The sequence below is a fragment of the Carcharhinus amblyrhynchos genome, chromosome 6 (genome assembly GCF_965287045.1).
Source record: "Carcharhinus amblyrhynchos chromosome 6, sCarAmb.v2.hapA, whole genome shotgun sequence".
In the NCBI taxonomy this organism is placed as follows: domain Eukaryota; kingdom Metazoa; phylum Chordata; class Chondrichthyes; order Carcharhiniformes; family Carcharhinidae; genus Carcharhinus; species Carcharhinus amblyrhynchos.
The window spans coordinates 106,630,342-106,649,189 of NC_137329.1; the positions used below are offsets into that span (position 1 = coordinate 106,630,342).

The 18,848-nt window shown below is 43.1% G+C and overlaps 1 protein-coding gene across 4 annotated transcripts in view; it reads left to right on the forward strand.

Annotated features, from left to right (window-relative positions):
- LOC145344193 (small integral membrane protein 29-like) overlaps nt 1-3,221 on the forward strand; it is a 77,045-nt gene extending 73,824 nt beyond the window's left edge. For all 4 annotated transcript variants that reach the window (XR_013886843.1, XM_080191144.1, XM_080191145.1 and 1 more), the window contains one exon: nt 2,078-3,221. The gene's annotated coding sequence lies outside the window, so the exon portion shown is untranslated. The remainder of the gene's footprint in view (nt 1-2,077) is intronic.
- Nucleotides 3,222-18,848: the final 15,627 nt, after the last annotated feature.

The window sequence follows — 18,848 nt, forward strand, 5'->3', positions numbered from 1 at the left end:
GTGGTTGTTTTAAAGATAAGCTCAGATGACCAAATTAGAGCTAGATCAATAACAAAAGTAAGTCAGTTCTTTTGAAAACTCTCATTGTGGATTTACATCATGGGTTCAGCTTGTCATAAGAAGCTGTTATGGTGTTTGATAAGGTTATTAGATTCTATTTACACATATGTTTAACATATTGCATACCAGATGACATGTCCAAAGTAAAAATACTTCTAATGAAAAAATATGTGAATTATAGCTCTTTCAATGGCTCAGGAAGTGTATCGAATGAGTAACTGAACCACACATTCAAGCTGCTATCAGTAATAAACAACCTCATTTCAACTAGGGGGAAATGGGGAAATGGCTTCAGCATCACTGTGTTCAACATGGAAAAATCAGCTGCAGCTCCTACTCCCTGATCATTGACCGCTGGGAGCACCTTGTGCAAGAAGCAGAGATTGTGGGGGCGATTCTCCCAAAAATGCTGAATTGGCGATAAAACTGTTCCTTCAGTGCAACTTCAAACCTGAATCTCCCCTCTCTGTCCAATGCGGAGGTCCTGATTGTGAATATTATTAAAAACCTGGGATGGCGGGGCCCATTTACACCAGAGGCTGACAGCTCCGGAACTCTGCACATGCACAGTGGCCCCGATCTGTCAGCCTCCCATTTACTGGCCAGCTCGATTTGCTGGCCAGTCTGGGATCCCACAGTGTTGCCCCTCCCAACAACACCATGGCCTGATTGTGGCCCCCATGTCAATTCCCGGGCCAAGCTCTGAAGCCCCCACCCCCCAGCCTGACCATATTGCTGGCCTCCAGCCCAGACTGATTCCATGCAGAATGGCAACAGGACCTCCCCACCGATCGCCCCTTAGGCCCAACCCCTTGGCCCTTCCTGATGCCCAGTGGGCAGTGCCAAGGTGCTCTCTAGGCATGGGCACTTTGCCCCTTGGGCAGTGCCAGGGGGTAGAGGCTAGCACTACCAGGGTGTACATGCCCAGAGAGCATCACCCCCCTCCCCCCCTGCCACTGCCGCCCAACTCCCCTGGGGAGCCCCAGTTGCCCCCCTTCACTCAAACGTGGGGAGCTACTCTAAAGCTCACCGGAGTGAAATACTCCTGGCGGGGTGGGTGATCCTATCAGGCCTGGCAAGTTCCGTGCTGAGCCCAACAATCACATGTAAAATACATTCAAAAAAGATTTAAATCACCTACCTGCCTTCCTGCTGGTTTCCAGCACAGTCCTGACTGTGACTGTTTATAGAATCATAGAAACCCTATAGCACAGAAAGAGGCCATTTGGCCCATAGGGTCTGCTCCACCACAATCCCACCGGGCCCTACCCCCGTATCCCTACATATTTACCTGCTAATCCCGCTAACCTACATATCTCAGGACACTAAGGAGCAATTCTGGCATGGCCAATCAACCTAACCCACACATCTTTGGACTGTGGGAGGAAACTCACGCAGACACGAGGAGAATGTGCAACCTCCACACAGACAGTGACTGTTCTCTGGCACTGAGAGACACGCATGCAGTGGGAACACATGCGTGAATCCCTTGAAATGGCTGGCATGTCCAACAGAAAATTTGCAGGTCACGATGGAAGATTCGCCCCCTGTATTTCTAACTTTTCAGCCTTTTGGCTAAGATCAAGCCCAAGATGGGGTACAATGCCTTTTCTTGTCAGCTTAGATTTTGTATTTCTCTCTTGTGGGGATCATGATTTGGATTGAATTTGAATTGGTTTTTAGAGCAAGCAGTAAGATGGATTAAGGGCTTGCTCTGTCCATTCTGGGTGTTAGCTTTTAAAAAAATCCTACTCCCTGATCACTATGCAGCTGCTCCTGCCTGGGTGGCTTTAAGTGTGGATGTCAGGTTAAATCAGAATTAAGCTCAGTAGTTATGCCTCTTTGTTACCAAATGGTTTGGCAACAAACATTTTCTTCAGCTGCACATGAATAACAGCCACTTTGGATATTGACTGGCATCTATGTAACCATTTCTTTATTTAAATGGTACTTACCTAAAATTGAAAAGCCTATTTACATTTATGTGATATTGTAATGTATTTATCTTATTCCACAGGTGCACTAAATGATGTTTGAACATTGAGAGCATTATCGATGCTGTCGCTGCATGGACAAATCAAAGATTACTTGTGCCAGAACTGAACAAACTAAAAGAATAACTATTTTTACAATGATTTTTGAATTAAAATTGTTAGGTTGTGGCACTATATTCGTTGCAAAGCTGGATCTTTCAACTATATATTTGTGTATTGAAATTAAGTGCAAGTAAAATGAAGAAATGGAGTTTAATTATATTAGATTTTGTTTTATTTTCTTTTGTTATTTGTGTTTGAATAAGTGTACATTCTGTTTACTTCAGAAAGAGTTTGTGGCGGTGTTTGGTGAAATGTTCTCTAGATCAAGTGGACTGTCTAGAGACATCCTGTAGCCACATGGGCACATTTACCTTGGATGAATGTTCCTGTTGATTTGAATTTATCTGAAGCTGCCAATACCAACAAATTTTGGTGTTCGGATGAAGGATTTGTTCGTAAATATGATTCTGAACCTACATGTCTCAGTAATTGAAAGATGATAAATTAGTGAGCAAGAAATATGAGTGCAAATAGGAACTGAATTGTTTTGTGAGACAGATTGTCATAGCTTCTGGTCCACATGTGACCCGATGCTATATTGCATATGTCACTTATCACGATATGTAAATTCATACTAAAAGTCCTTTGCCGCCTCTATCAAGGTGGATGTATTGTGAATTCCAGAAGAATATGACTGCAATATCCCCCTGTTAAATTCTCGTAATGATATTCACAAGTGCGGTAAATTCATGCCACTCCACTCTTGAATTGGTGAACTTTTGATCATGTGTTCATAATCTAACTAAACTTGCCTACGTGCAGAAAAAAAGAGATTTTGCATGCCTCAGTGTGGTCTGATTTGCATGGGAATAGAAGGTGTTCTAAAGGCCACGTAAATATGATAAAGACTGAGATGAAACATGTTATTGGATCATTATTAAATGCTTTCTGAACAATTATAGTAATATAAACAAAAATACATTGGATGCAGGTTGGTGCTTGGGGTGTTCAATTACACTTGGTAGCTATTATTGTTAAACTTAGTAATTATGCAGCTCCTGGGTTGTATCACTTATTACCACATTGAATGTAATTGAATGCATTAAACATCCCTTTTTTGAGTCACCGTTTGTGGTTTTATGCTAATGGGTTAAACTAGAAATGGATATTTTGGAGGTAATTTTCACCATCATTAGAACTGTATACATGTTTGAGGGATTGAATGGCCTACTTCTGTTACTATGTTTCATGTTATTTAATCTTGATCAAGATTACCAGTAGTACTCTGATCTCCTCATACAGCCATGGTTCATGCTTACTGTCCATTGCTTTCTACTGGAAATACATGTGTTTGAATTTTTATTTATTCGTGCACATCACTGGATGGCCAATGCCCCTTGTTGCCTTTGGAGGGCAGTTGAGTCAACCACACAGCTGTGGCTCTGGAGTCACATGTAGGTCAGACCAAGAGTGCAAATTTCCTCCCCTAAAGGACATTAGTGAACCAGGTGGTTTTCTTCCAACATTTAAAGTTTAAAAGCTAATGTTTATTTATCAGTATCACAAGTATGCTTACCTCAACCGCACAATGAAGTTACTGTGAAAATCCCCTTGTCGCCACACTCCAGCGCCTGTTCGGGTATACTAAGGGGTAATTTAGCATGGCCAATCCACCCAACCAACATGTCTTTGGACAGTGCTAAAAAACCAAAAAATCAAATCAAACCAGCCCATGCAGAGAATGTGCAGACACCACACGGACAGTGACCCAAGCTGGGAATCAAACCCAGGCCCCTGGAGCTGTGAGGCAACATGCTAACCGTTGTGCCACCAGGCCAACCATTTGACATGGTTTCATAGTCATCAGTAAATTCTTAATTCCAGATTTTTTTTATTGAATTCAAATTCCACCGTCTGCCATGGCGAGATTCAAACCCAGATCCCCAGAACATAGCTGAGTTTCTGGATTAATAGTCTAGCCATAATACCACTAGGCTAATTCTTCCCATAATTGGATGCGGTACTCTCATATAATCTTGCTGCACTTAGCGTTAGGGACACTTTGAAAAGGTGCTGGAGGTATCTAATGACCACAGAACAATCCATAAGTTGCGAAGAAATTCAAGCTGACATGCACACAAATATAGGCTGGGATTCTCCGATCCTGCTGCAGTGAATGGAGTATAGAGTTAACAAGATTGGAGAATACCACCCTAGTGTATGTTACACATGTGTAAGGAATGCCATATGAATTGCAAGGCTCAGAGTGTGGGCAGCAGTAAAACCTTTTAACTTTTATGCCTGCATTGGCAATAAAAATCACAATAAATACATGACATGAGTGTGAGTCAGTGCTTTCAAGAGAAGGAGAACATTGAAGCTGTGTTGGTTATAGGGAGCGTTATTATTTAATTATCAGGTGGGTGATGTGTAAGCAACATTTTAAAAGATCTGTCATCATCTCGGTATTTATATTACGGCTTGCACTTCTCAGTTCCACGCAGAGCTGTTTCAAAAGTATGAACTCACAAGGCAGTAATCGCTGAAAGTGGGAGGAGGAAGATCTAAGCATAAAGGTCTTGATGGATATATATTCATGCCAGCAGGTTTATGAGTTTGCATTTATCATTTTTGCCTCAGCGCGGAAATAGATTTTACTACACAGAACATGCCATTTGATCCAATCGATCTATGTTGGTATTTATGCTCAAAGAGAATCTTCTTCCACCCTATTTCTTCTGATCCAATAAAAATAATGCCCTCCTCCATGATGCATTTGGAAGAGAGAGCATTTAATTGTGGACAGAAAGGTGGCAGATGATAATCCTGCCAACTGCCTTGCTGCCGAAGCCCCCTCTCCCAAGCACCACCACCACCACCATGCAGCCACCCTCTTGCCATCTCTCACGTAGGCCCCTTGGTGATCCTGGGCCAAAGTGGGTCCATTACTAGTGGCAGCCACTGCCTCTCCTGTGACATTGACAGGAAACGATGAGCTGCCAGCCTCTGGGCAGCATCTCATAGTGGGCAGGACTTGGAGAAGGCTTCTTGCTACCTAAGGTAAATACTTAAGGCTCTTGCCATCTTCAAGCGATGGGTTAATCACTTATTGCCCACACTGGATTCCACCGAACATACCTTTTTATTCCTTTTCCCCTCAAATACTTATCTAGCTTTTCATTGAATGCAGTTATTCGCCTAATCCTCTTCATATGGTAGTTAGCTCCACGTTTTCTGACTAAAGAGATTTCTCCCAAATCCCTTACTGGTTTATTAATAATTATGTTATATTTATGGACCATAGTTTTAGACTACCTCATAAGTGGAAATCCATTCATAATTTACAGACTTCAGGTAATCTTTCAGTCTTCTTTGAGGGGCAATAGCTCAAGCCTGTTGGGTTTTTCCTGACAGTGGTACCCTCCCAGTTTTGGCCTAATAAATAATGAATTAGCCTTCAATTAATTTTTATCAATATTTTATGGAAATCTCCCATTTTGAACAGTGGGAGGAAACCAGAGCACCCAGACGAAACGTACGCAGATATGGGGAGAACGTGCAGACTCAATACAGTCACCCAAGGTCAGAATTGAACCCGAGCCCCTGGCACAGTGAGGCAGCAGTGTTAACTACCGTATCACCCGAGAAGGGCTGAGTGGCTTACTCCAGCTCCTAATTCATATGTATGTTGTCTTTGAAGCATAAAAAGGGGTTATGAGATAGAAGATAGTTTTTAAACACTACCAAACTAATGTGTCTCAGTAAATAACACACGTGTCGCATTGAATGTGAGTCACTGGTTCTGAATGTTAGGCAGAAGGTCTTTCTTTTTCTGGCTGTGCACAGTAAGAGGAAATCCCAGCCCCATACACAAGCAAACACTGTGATTTCTTTTGGAACTGGAAGTCTATGAAGTCTTTGTTATGGAGGGTTCTATTGAAGCAAATAGGTTAAAAATGCTGAAGAATAATTAGAAGTCGTCTTGTTTAAATCAGGTCAAATGGCTGACTGGATGTGAGCTGGCATTGAATGATTTTTATTTTATATCATTCTGCAGGGATAAATTGAATAAAGGCAGCACTATATGCTCACATGCTGCAAAATAAAATAGTTCAATACAGGAACTTGGGAATAAGAATGGGCCATTTAGCTGCTTGAGCCTTTTCCACCCTTCAATGAGATTTGTTGTCAATGTTTCTGATCCGTGACCTAACTCCCACTTACGTCCTTTATTCCTTAACATACTTGGATAACAAAAATCTATCAATCTCAGTTTTAAAATTAACAATTAATCCAGCCATTGTGAATTTGAATATTTTAACTGAGGCTTAAGTGGTGCAGCATTTGTATGCAATCTTGTGTATCTATTTTTTATTGCCTTAATGTTGCCATACATTTTATGATGATGTATTACTGTAGGAAAGGCCTGCTGAATTGGAACTCTTTAGACTTGACGTAGTGATTAAACAGTTCCTATGTTCTGAAATGAACTGTTCCAAAAATAATGATATGGTTCTGTTAAGATACCCTGAGGTGAAAATCTGTTCTTTCCAACTATTAAGGACCATAACTTGGTTGATATTTCCAAATTCTTAAAATAGGTTTCCTGGCAAAAACTTGTATTTATAACCTTCTGGTTGGCCATATACCTGCACGTGTATGCTCTGCTCTTTCCAGCTCATTCAATTTAGTAGCTTCTCTGGGTTTTCGTCCTCAGCAAGATATTCCACAGTGGCCCTCCAGCTCAGTAATTCACTGGTCATGCACAGTTAAGGTTTCCTCCGGTCCTATAAATCTTTGTTGGGTCTATGTCAGAGTGATAGTAAGAACATTCACATCAGCACATCAGCTCCCAAATTGGGAACAAATACTCAAAACCTGTCTCGGGAATCACATTTCCCTGGTGCACACCACCATATTTGAGTTTGACTGCTGATCCACACGAAAGAAGATGGCTTGCAGCCAACTGGGTAGGAACACGGTTGAGACTACATCATGCTGAGCATTCTGAGTACTGTTTTTAAGCTGGCTGTGCTGTGATTTGTGTGGGTTTTTCATTGAATAAGCATCTTTGCTTCATGACTTGTACACTCGTGTAAACATCAGGAAAGGTAGTTACTTATTAAAACAGCAATTCAGTGGCCTGGGATACCAAAGATGTGTTAGCAAATGTCCATATCAAATCTTTGAAGCATTATTCAAGGGTAGGGATGCGCTGTAGTGAGTTGGAGCACCAGTGTATAGAGTTAATGAATGGAAGATCCCTCGTGTCGTTAAGCTCACTGTGTTTCTTCTGTGAACATACTGGCTAGAAGGAGTAGATGGGAGAGTTGGGGGGGGGGGAGGGGGAGTAATTTTCCCCCCAAAATGTGAAGCATCTAATTTGCGTAAAAACTGGAGTAAATCCTGCTATTTTTCTCAGCAGGAGTTTCAAAATGAATCTCCCACACTGTGCACTTACCGTGAATCCTGTTGGAAATCAATGGCCAGGGCCTATTCCTGCTTGAGATCTGGCAACGTAGCAGTGAGGGGGCCACTGCGCATGCGCTGATCTGTTAGCATTCACATTGGCACATGCACTGTAGCCCTACACTGCTGGCTTCCCAATCGCTGGCGAGCTCTGTGACCCCCCCTCCCTCATGGGCCAATCGCTGGTCCCCCAAACATGTCCAGTCAGTGTCAAAACCTCCCCCATCCCCTGCCCACCTCGATTTCCCCACACACTGTCCCCCCCGCCCCCCCACTCCCCCACTGTGTCAAGGCGTATAGTGGGCATTGGCAGTCTGCCCCTTGGGCAGTGCCAGGGGATCTGGTCTGGCATTGCCATGCTGACAAAGTCCAGGGGCACCCCCGACACCCAACCTCCTGGGGGGGTGAGGAGGGGGGCTCGATTGCCCTCCCCCCACCTTCACTCCAGCGGGATCAGGCCACCAGATGGGAAGCTATACTAAATCCCACTAGAAAGAACCATTCCTGGCAGGGAAAGGGGGAGAAGCTAGCGGGCCTGGAGGCTTCAGTCTGCTAATCATATATTAAACATATTATAATAAGCATTTACATAAATTATGGAGCTCCATGCTGATTTCTGGCACGGAGCTGATGGCGCTGGAAATCCGCCTGCTGGAGACTCGTGGAGGCCATGGCGCCCAGCGAGGAGCTCATGAACCGGCCTCTGCTCAAGTCTCTTGGCCCACTGTGCTACATAATCAGTGCAGTGGGATGGGAGAATCGCACCCCCCCAGCCCTCCCCCCCTGCCCCCTCAGCCCTCCTCCTCCCCCCCCCCCCCCCCCCCCCCCCGCCCCCCAGATCTTTGGTGACTATTATAAAATGCCTGCCAAATAAGTTAAAAATAAACAGTGTATAGGATTTCCCAAAATTTACCACTGAGGCTGTTAAGTTAGCTTGTTGGATGCAGTTACACTTATTATTCAGTTTTGTCTGGAACGTATTAGTATAGTTGGTTACCATGCCAATCTTTTACCTCTACATCATCAACAATATTCTAAACTGAGGGAACTTTAGATTTCTCTTTGACCATGACAAATTAGCATAGTTACTTACTAGCCATCCTGGTGTACAGTTTGAAGTTTCTTCTTAAGTGCTTTAGAATTGTTGAGAGGGAATTCTACAGCCTGGAGCCCAGGTAGCTGAGGGCATGGCTGGCAAAGGGAAGCTGCAAGAGGCCAGAATTGGAGCTGCAGAGAGATCCCGCAAGGTTGTAACACTGGAGAATGTTTGAAACCTATGGAGGGCCAAGCCTACAGGATAATTTGAAAACAAGGATGAGTGTTCTAAATCTCATACTTTTTGTTATTCATTTGCAGGCATCGCGGGCTAGCCAGCAATTTGGGCAATAAATGTTGCCAAACTGTTACCAAACAAGAAGCCAATGCAGGTTAGCAAGCACAGAGGGTGAACAGGACATAGCCTGAGTTCGGATATAGGCAACAGGCATAAGTCAGGAGTGTCATGGAATACTCTCCACTTGCCTGAATGAGTGTAACTCCAACAAGCTCAACACCATCTAGGAAAAAGTAGCTCAATTCAACTAGCTGTCTGAATAGACAAGCTTCCAACAGCTTGTACACAAGGTCTGTTCTGCCATTCTCCGTGATGAATGGCAAGTGCTGCTTTGATCCTCATTGCCAACGTAATACCTTAGAAGGAGTGGCAACCACCAAGGGGAATAACAACAAAACTATTTATTAACTGTGGTAACTTCATGGAGAGTGAGAATGATGGTACCGATTGCTTCACTCGAAAGTTCTGCCAAGGAGAGCCCGTGTTCAGTCCTAGGATTAATGCACTTTGCCTGATTGGCCAAATGGGTCACATGACCCTCTGGAAGCCTTACCCCTCAAGGGGCTCACTACTCCAACCTCTAATTGTCACAGGTAACTTAAAGCTATATTGTTGAAATGGTATTACATACATTAGCTTATTTTTGATCAATGCAAAGTTTAATACATCTGTTATAGTCTGCATATACTCGTCTATTTTGCACAAGAGTACATGGCCAGTGGAAATGATTTTCTGACATCCCTAGTTATATCAAGTGAAATTAATTAGGGAATCTAATCTGGTAGCAGCAACATTTATTTAATCTCAGTTTTACTTTAAGCATGTACATTAAACTCATATCATAGAATCCCTACAGAACAGAAAGAGGCCATTCAGCCTATCAACCCTGCACTGACAATAATCCCACCCAGGCCCCATCCTTGTAATCCCATGTATTTACTCAGCTAAATCCCCTGACACTAAGGGGCAAGTTATCATCCAGCAACCCTGTATTGGCTGCAATAGAGTTGTGTACTGAAAGTCTATGTGTGAAAGCAGAGGAACCAAAGCTTTTTATTATGGAATCCCAACAGTGCAGAAGGAGGCCTTTCGGCCCATTGAGTCTGCACCGACCATAATGCCACCCAGGCCCTAGTCCCATAACCCTATGCGTTTACCCTGGCTCGTCTCCCTGACAGCAAGGGACAATTTAGCAGGGCCATTCCACATAACCCACAGATCTCGGATTGTGCGGGGAAACCCAAACGGACATGGGGCAAATGTACAAATTCCACACAGGCAGTGGCCCAAGCTAGGAATTGAACTTGGGTCCTTGAGGCAGCAGTGCTAACCACTATGGCACTGTGTCGCCCATTATCACCTCTGCACTTGGCCATTCTCCATTTTTGGAGCTACTAATGTACAATAAGCGAGCTTGTCTGCTTTTGCTGGGGACCTTAGGGATACAGACTGGGATAGGCTGTTGGAAGGCAAGACCACATTAGGCGTGTGGCAGTCTTTCAAGGGAAAACTGCAATGGGTGCAGGAAAGGCATGTGCCGGTTAGGAGAAAGGATGGGAAAGGTAGGATTAGGGAACCATGGATTACTAGAGACATAGATCACCTGGTTAGGAAGAAACGAGAGGCGTATGTCAGGTCTAAGCAGCTGGGAATGGAGAGAGCGTTGGAGGAATACAGAGAGAGTAGGAGGGATCTCAAACGGGGAGTTAGGAGAGCAAAGAGGGGGCATGAGATGGCTTTGGCAGGTAGGGTTAAGGAGAATCCAAAGGCGTTTTACTCCTATCTTAAGAACGAAAGGGTGGCTAGGGGTAAAATCGGTCCTCTTAGGGACAGACGTGGGGAATTGTGCTTAGAGGCAGAGGGAATGGGGGAGATCCTGAATGAATACTTTACGTCGGTATTCACAAAGGAGAGGGGCTTGATGTCTGGTACGGTCTTTGAGGGAGCGGTAGACCAATTGAAAGATCTATCGATTACGAGGGAAGAAGTGTTAGGGCTTTTAGCTGGCATTAAAACCGATAAATCTCTGGGGCCCGATTGCATTTATCCTAGGCTGCTTAGGGAAGCGAGGGATGAGATTGTTGGGCCTCTGATGCGAATCTTTGTCTCTTCTTTGGACACAGGTGTGGTCCCAGAGGACTGGAGGATAGCAAACATGGTACCGTTGTTTAAAAAGGGTAGGAGGGATAGCCCGCGTAACTATAGGCCCATGAGCTTAACGTCAGTGGTAGGTAAGTTGATGGAGAGGATTCTTAGGGATAGGATGTATGCGCACTTAGAGCGTTGCGATCTGATTAAGGATAGGCAGCATGGCTTTGTAAAGGGGGAGTCTTGCCTTACGAATCTGGTAGAATTCTTTGAGGAGGTGACAAAAACGGTTGACGAAGGACGAGCTGTTGATGTCGTCTATATGGATATCAGTAAGGCGTTTGACAAAGTCCCTCATGGTAGGTTGGTACAGAAGATTAAAGCTCATGGGATATGTGGTCAGGTATCTAGATGGGTAGAGAACTGGCTTGCAAAGAGGAGTCAGAGAGTAGTAGTGGATGGGTCCTTTTCTAGCTGGAGGTCTGTCACGAGTGGTGTGCCGCAGGGCTTAGTACTGGGACCTCTTCTCTTTGTAGTGTATATAAATGATTTGGAAGAGGGAGTAGGTGGTGTGATCAGCAAATTTGCTGATGACACCAAGATGGCTGGATTGGCAGGCAGTGAGGAGCAGTGTCTGGCAATACAGTGGGATATTGATAGGCTGGTTGATGGGGCAGATACATGGCAAATGGAGTTTAATCCGGATAAATGTGAGGTGATGCATTTTGGCCGGAATAATGTAGGGGGGAGTTATATGATAAAGGGTAAGCCTGTAAGGAGTATAGAATCGCAGCGAGACCTGGGGGTGCAAGTGCACAAGTCTTTGAAGGTGGCAGTGCAAGTGAAGAGTGTGGTGAAGAAAGCCTATGGTATGTTAGCCTTTATAGGAAGGGGTATAGAATATAAGAGCTGGAGTCTAATGTTGCAGTTGTACAGAACGTTGGTTAGGCCGCATTTAGAGTACTGCGTTCAGTTCTGGTCGCCTTACTACCGGAAGGATGTGGAGACTCTGAAGAGAGTGCAGAGGAGGTTTACCAGGATGTTGCCTGGTATGGAAGGACTGGGGTATGAGGAAAGATTGAAGAAATTGGGGCTCTTTTCCCTTGAAAGACACTGACTGAGGGGGGATCTAATAGAGGTATATAAGATTATGAAGGGTATAGATAGAGTAAACAGAGGTAATCTATTTCCTATGATAGAGACACGTAGGACAAGGGGCCATGGACTTAAGCTGAGGGGGGAGTGGTACAACACAGATATTAGAGGGAGGTTTTTCACACAGAGGGTAGTGGGGGTATGGAATGCTCTGCCGAGTAAGGTGGTGGAGGCAAACACTAGAGTCATTTAAGAGTAACTTAGACAGGCACATGAGTGGGTTGGAGATGGGTGGATATAGGAGATTGTTTTAAATAAGGGTCATTAGCATTGGGGCGTCCCTGGTAAGGTAAATGGATATGGTATAATAATAATTTTTTTTTTCCCTTTTCATTCACAGGTTTTAAGTCGGTCCGCCTTATGTCCAACAAGGGGCATACACGCAATGGGTCGTACTTGGGCTGCTCTTGGTTGTTCGAGATTGGCCTAGTGCTTCATGTCGTTAGTGTGTGCCTAAACTGGACCAGATACTGGGCAAGACGACAGCTCAGTGACTATCGCTGATCGCTGTGCAGATACCTGGACTTGGGCCGGTGTCTGTGGGAGTTTGCGCATTCTCCCCGTGTTTGCGTGGGTTTTCTCTGGGTGCTCCGGTTTCCTCCCACACCCCAAAGATGTGCTGTTAGGCTGATTGGCAGGAATAAATTGTACCTAAATCAGTTTCCCTCAATCTGGATGGCCATAAAACATTAGACAAGAGTCATGGGTGGAGAGGGGGACTGGTGGCGTTGAGATGGCAACACGGGCTTGTTGGGCCGAAGGGCCTGTTTCCCGGGCTGTTTTTGTTCTTTGTTCTTCACCCATTTCACACCAGAAATGACCCAGGAGCTCTGCCGCAACAGTGGAAAAGGCGGCTTCTTAACTGCCTGCGAACATAAAATATAATCAACGTATTCTCACCACACCAGACCTCTGCAGTACTTCTGTCTAAAAGCCCTTGCATATGGCTCTCGCCAAGCAATGCCTGTGCCTCTTCAGCCAGCTTCTGTACACCAAAATATGGGAAGAAGAGTAGCCATTCACCTCCTGGAGCCTGTTTGCTATTCAACTAAATCATGGGTGCTCATAAGGTCATAATAGGCCATTCAGTCCACTAAGCGTGCTCCACCAATCAATGATTTAAATTGTGGCCTCAACCCCATTTTGCTGACTGCCCCCATTTGTTTCCTTGTCGGTAAAACTCTGTTCGACTCAGCTTTGAGTATATTCACTGACCCAATCCCCACTGCTGTCTGGGGAATAGAATTCGAAAGAGACAAAATTCCTCCTCAGTGTTGTTGAAATGGGAAAGCCATTATTTTTAAATGGCGCCTTCTAGTTTTAGATTTCACTACAAGAGGCACCATCCAATATCCTGTCAAACCCCTTCAGAACCTTCCACGTTTCAATAAAAATTATTTCTCGTCTGCTAAACTCCAATGTGTAACCTGCTCATCCTTTTCTCACAAGACAATCCCTCCAATCCCAGGAACCAACCTCCTGAATCTTCTCTGAAGAGTTTCTAGTGTAAATATACACTTCCTTATGTAAAGAGAACAAAATGGTACACAGTACTCCAGGTTTTGTTTCACCCTTACACAGTAGAACTGTAACAAGACTTCCCTAATTCTCTGCTTCATTTCCTCTGGCAATAAAGGCCAAACTTCCATTGTCCTCCTAATTACTTGTTGTACTTATCCATGCTAACTTTATTGTGTTACATGTACAATAACATTTAGATTCCTCTGTAAATCATCATTTTTCAGTCTCTCTCCACTTAAATCATATTCTGCTTTTCTATTCTTCCTGCCAATGTAGACTACGTCACATTTTCTGACATTATACTCCTGCCAATTCTTTTGCCCACTTATCTAACCTACTTATATTTATCCCTTTGTAGATTCTTTGTATCCTCCTCATGATTTACTTTTCTACCTACCTGTCAATGCAAATTTGGCTACAATACAGTCAATCTCTTCATCTAAGTCATTAATGTAGATCATAAATAGTTGAGGCACCAGTACCAATCCTTGCAGCATGCCAATAGTTACAGTTTGTCTGTTTGGAAAGGATTCATTTATCCTGACATTGTTTCCTGTTAATTAGCCAATCCCCCTTCCACATAAATATATCACCCTCCATACAACGTGCTCTTACTCTGTAATCTTTGATATGGCACTTTATTGTATATCCTTTTCAATTCTACATATACTACATCTACTGGTTCCCCTTTATCCATCCTGCTTGCTACATCCTCAAAGGACACCAATAAATGTATCAAATACAATTATCCTTTCACAAAACCATGTTGTTTTTGCATTACAATTTCCTAAATGTCCGCTATTACTCCTTAATAATGAATTCTAGCATTTTCCCAATGGGAGTTATTAGACTAACTGTCAAATTATTTCCTGCTTTCTGGATCAGTGGTGTTACATTTGTGCTTTTTCAGTCCGCTGGGACTTTTTCAGAATCGAGGAAAGTTTGAAGATTTAACCAATGCAGCCATTATCTCTGCTGCTATTTCCTTGAAGATCCTAGGATGCTGGCCATCAGTCATTCTAGAATCACCGGTATGTTTTTCCCCAGTGATCATGATTGGTTTATATTCCTCCTTTCCATTTGGCCCCACCTTTCTCTCTTTGCCTTAAGAGACAAACAATCACTTTTGTTATTATTTTCTTTACTGTGGAAGCTTTCACTGTCAGTTTTATATTTTGTGCTAGATCTCTCATGCTTCAACTTTTCCTTTCTTATTTTAGTCATCCTTTGCTGGTTTCTAGATTTTTCCAGTCTCTGGCTTACCACTAATCTTTGCAGTATTGTATGTCTTTCCTTTCAATTTGATACCATCCTTAACTTCTTTAATTGGCCATGAATGGTGCATCCTTCTCAGATAGTTTCTTTCTTTCTTTCTTAACACAATACACCTTTATTAAAATTTATGAAATATATTTTTAAATTCTTGTCACCACTCATCTACAATCTTTTTAATCCATTTCCCATTACAATTTAGTCTTCATACTCTTGTAATTACCTTTATTTACTTTTCTCACTCTAAATTCAGACCCATATTTCTCACCATCGAATTGAATGCAAAGCTCTATCACACTATGATCAGTTTTACCTTGAGGATCCTTTAGCATCTCTAATAAATTTTGTTCCATTACAAATTGCCAGATCTAAAATTGCCTGTTCCCATGTTGGTTGCATTATGTATCATTCTAAGAGCCTAGACTCAATGGACTCCCAGGTTACCTTTACCAATTTGATTTGTCTAATCTATGTGACGATTAAAATTTCCCATGATTATTGCAGTACCTTTCTTGCAAGCCCCCATTATGTCTTGATTTATACTCCATCCTACAGTGTAGTTACTGGCATGGGGCACTCTCTCTATTGACTTCATTCCATTGCTATTTCTTATCTTCACCCAAACAGATTCTATATTCTGATCTTCTGAACCAAGATCATTACTCACTATTGTACCTAACATAGCCTTCATTAATAAAGCCTACTCCCACCAAGTTTTTCTATGTTTATGTCCTGTATTTACACTTGGAGACAATGGCAGCAGTCTCTCAAGTGTGTAATGAATAGACTCCAAGTCTCCCAAAGGCCTAGAAAGGTGTTGAAGGTACTGGGTTGTAAACAGTTGTATTGCAAACTGTCAATTTACTTCTAACATACAAGAAAGTTGGGGGTCAAAGACACTGGACAACATTTTAGCCTGAATGTAGTGTTAATGTGTTTCACATTAATCATTGAGATTTGAAAAAGAGGTGTTCAAAGTCATGGACAGATTGGGGAAAACTGTTCCTACTGGGCGGCGTAGACAAGTTGAGTCGAAGGGCCCGTTTTCATGCTGTAAACATCTATGATTGATATTGAGAGGTCAGATTGCAGGTGATTGGCAAAAGCAGTGGAGATATAAGGAGAAACCTTTTCAGTGTAGTGAGTGGTTAAGCTCAAGACCACATTCCGCCTGAAAATGTGGTGGAGGCAGTTCAAGAAGAAATTGGATAATAATCTGAAAAGGAAGATGTGCAGGGTCCTGGGGAGAAGGGGAGGGAATGGCGGATTGATGCATTACTCATTTGAGGAACCATGACATTGGGAGTTGCCCATAATCAGAAATGTTTTGTTAATCCTAATTTTAGTCATTTGTTACAGTTAAAGTGAAATTTTGCCATGTCATTCTTTCAGCCAGTAATTGAAAGTTCAAATCTTTCTTTAAAAGTTATCGGTCTCTTTAGAGATCATAACAAAAGCGAATAAAAGATTGCAACTGGATTAGTTAGACATAACCTTCATAAATCTACAAAGACTCTCTCTGATCAACTCAGACTTGTACAATTAAGCTATTTCTGATGGTGATGAGACTTAACCTCATGCCCAGTTTTCCTGCAGTGCAAACTGCTAAGATGGTGTTTCCTTCAGCGAGTGCTCATCCTTTGACAGAAACTAATCTTTGGGGGAAGACGGAATGAAGCAAAGCACGTATTCGAGTAACTTTACCACATTTCCCCCACACCTGACACCTACTGAGGCAGGAGATGTAGTCCAGGGCCAATTGTTCCATCACAAAATATCAATTTATGACACATTACACTGGGTAGCAACATGGAATAAATCTGGATCATGCTGTACATTGATTAAACTAGGGAGGAATGTTAATGGTAATTTCCATGGTGGTGTTCACAGGAGGCCTGAGGAGGATAGGAACATTGTAACATACTGACAATATACTGTGTATTCAATGAGCTGTATGTCACCTCCTATTGCTTTAAAGCTCCCAGGTTAAATTGTTGTAAATAGGCATATCCTGTTGTTGATTAGATGCTAATTGCAAGCATAATTTATCCCTAAGTCAGCGGCCACTGGTCAGACCCATTCAAAGAACAAAGAACAAAGAACAAAAACAGCCCGGGAAACAGGCCCTTTGGCCCAACGAGCCCGCGCCGCCACCACCAGTCCCCCTCTCCACCCACGACCCCTGTGTAATGTTTTATGATGTGGGTATGCCGGCGTTGTTTTATGGCCATCCAGATTGAGGGAAACTGATTTAGGGACAATTTATTCCTGCCAATCAGCCTAACAGCACATCTTTGGGGTGTGGGAGGAAACTGGAGCACCCGGAGAAAAACCCATGTAAGCACGGGGAGAATGCGCAAACTCCCACAGACACTGGCCCAAATCCATGTGTCTGCACAGCAATCAGCGATAGTCACTGAGCTGTCGTCTTGCCCAGTATCTGGTCCAGTTTAGGCACACACTAACGACATGAAGCACTAGGCCAATCTCGAACAAACAAGAGCAGCCCCAGTACGACCCATCACGTGTATGCCCCTCGTTGGGCACGAGGTGGACCGACTTAAAACCAGTGAATGAAAAGAGAAAGAACATTATTATCATACCATATCCATTTACGTTATCAGAAACGCCCCAATGCTAATGACCCTTATTTAAAACAATCTCCTATATCCACCCATCTCCAACCCAGTCATGTGCCTGTCTAAGTTACTCTTAAATGACTCTAGTGTGTTTGCCTCCACCACTTTACTTGGCAGAGCATTCCATACCCCCACTACCCTCTGTGTGAAAAACCTCCAATATCTGTGTTGTACCTCTCCCCCCTCAGCTTAAGTCCATGGCCCCTTGTCCTACGTGTCTCTATCATCCTCAAAGTCAGAAGCAGCAGAAAATAACAGCCTTGCTTTCTCTTTCACACACATTTTTAAAACGAAACACAAACTCTCATGCATACCACCCTCTCATCTTGCTATAAAAAGACCCAAGCATGAGATAGTTCTTACAAGTGGTGAGATGTTACTTTGATCTTTTAATGCGTGATAAAGACACAATAAACAGTTACTTAGAGTCATAGAGTCAGAGAGGTCTACAGCATGAAAACAGGCTCTTTGGCCCAACTTGTCCATACCGCCCTTTTTTTTAACCCCTAAGCTAATCTAAGTTGTTTGCATTTGGCCCACATTCCTCTATACCCAGTTACCCATGTAACGGTCTAAACGCTCTTTAAAAGACAAAATAGTACTTGTTCCATATACTCACCAGCCTCTGTGTGAAAAAATTGCCCCTCTGGATCCTTTTGTATCTCTCCCCTTTCACTTTAAACCTATGCCCTCTAGTTTTAGACTCCCATACCTTTGGGAAAAGATATTGACTATCACGCTGATCTATGTCCCTCATTATTTTATAGACCTCTAAAAGTTTCCTACATGCCAGAGAAAAAAGTCCCAGTCTATCCAACCTCTCCTTATAACTCAAACCATCAAGCACTAATAGCACCCTAGTAAATCTTTTTGGCACTCTTTCTAGTTTAATAATATCCTTTCTTTAATAGGGTGACCAGAACTGCTCACGTTATTCCAAGTGTGGCCTTACCAATGTTTCGTACAACTTCAAGAAGACATCCCTGCTCCTGTATTCAATGTTTTGACCGATGAAACCAAGCATGCTGAATGCCTTCTTCACCACTCTATCCACCTGTGACTCTACTTTCAAGGAGCTATGAACATGTACCCCTAGATCTCTTTATTCTGGAACTCTCCCCAACATCGTATCATTAACTGAGTAAGTCCTGCCCTGGATCGATCGACCAAAATGCATTACCTCGCATTTATCTAAATTAAACTCCATCTGCCATTCATCAGCCCACTGACCCAATTGATCAAGATCCCATTGCAATTCTAAATAACCTTCTTCAC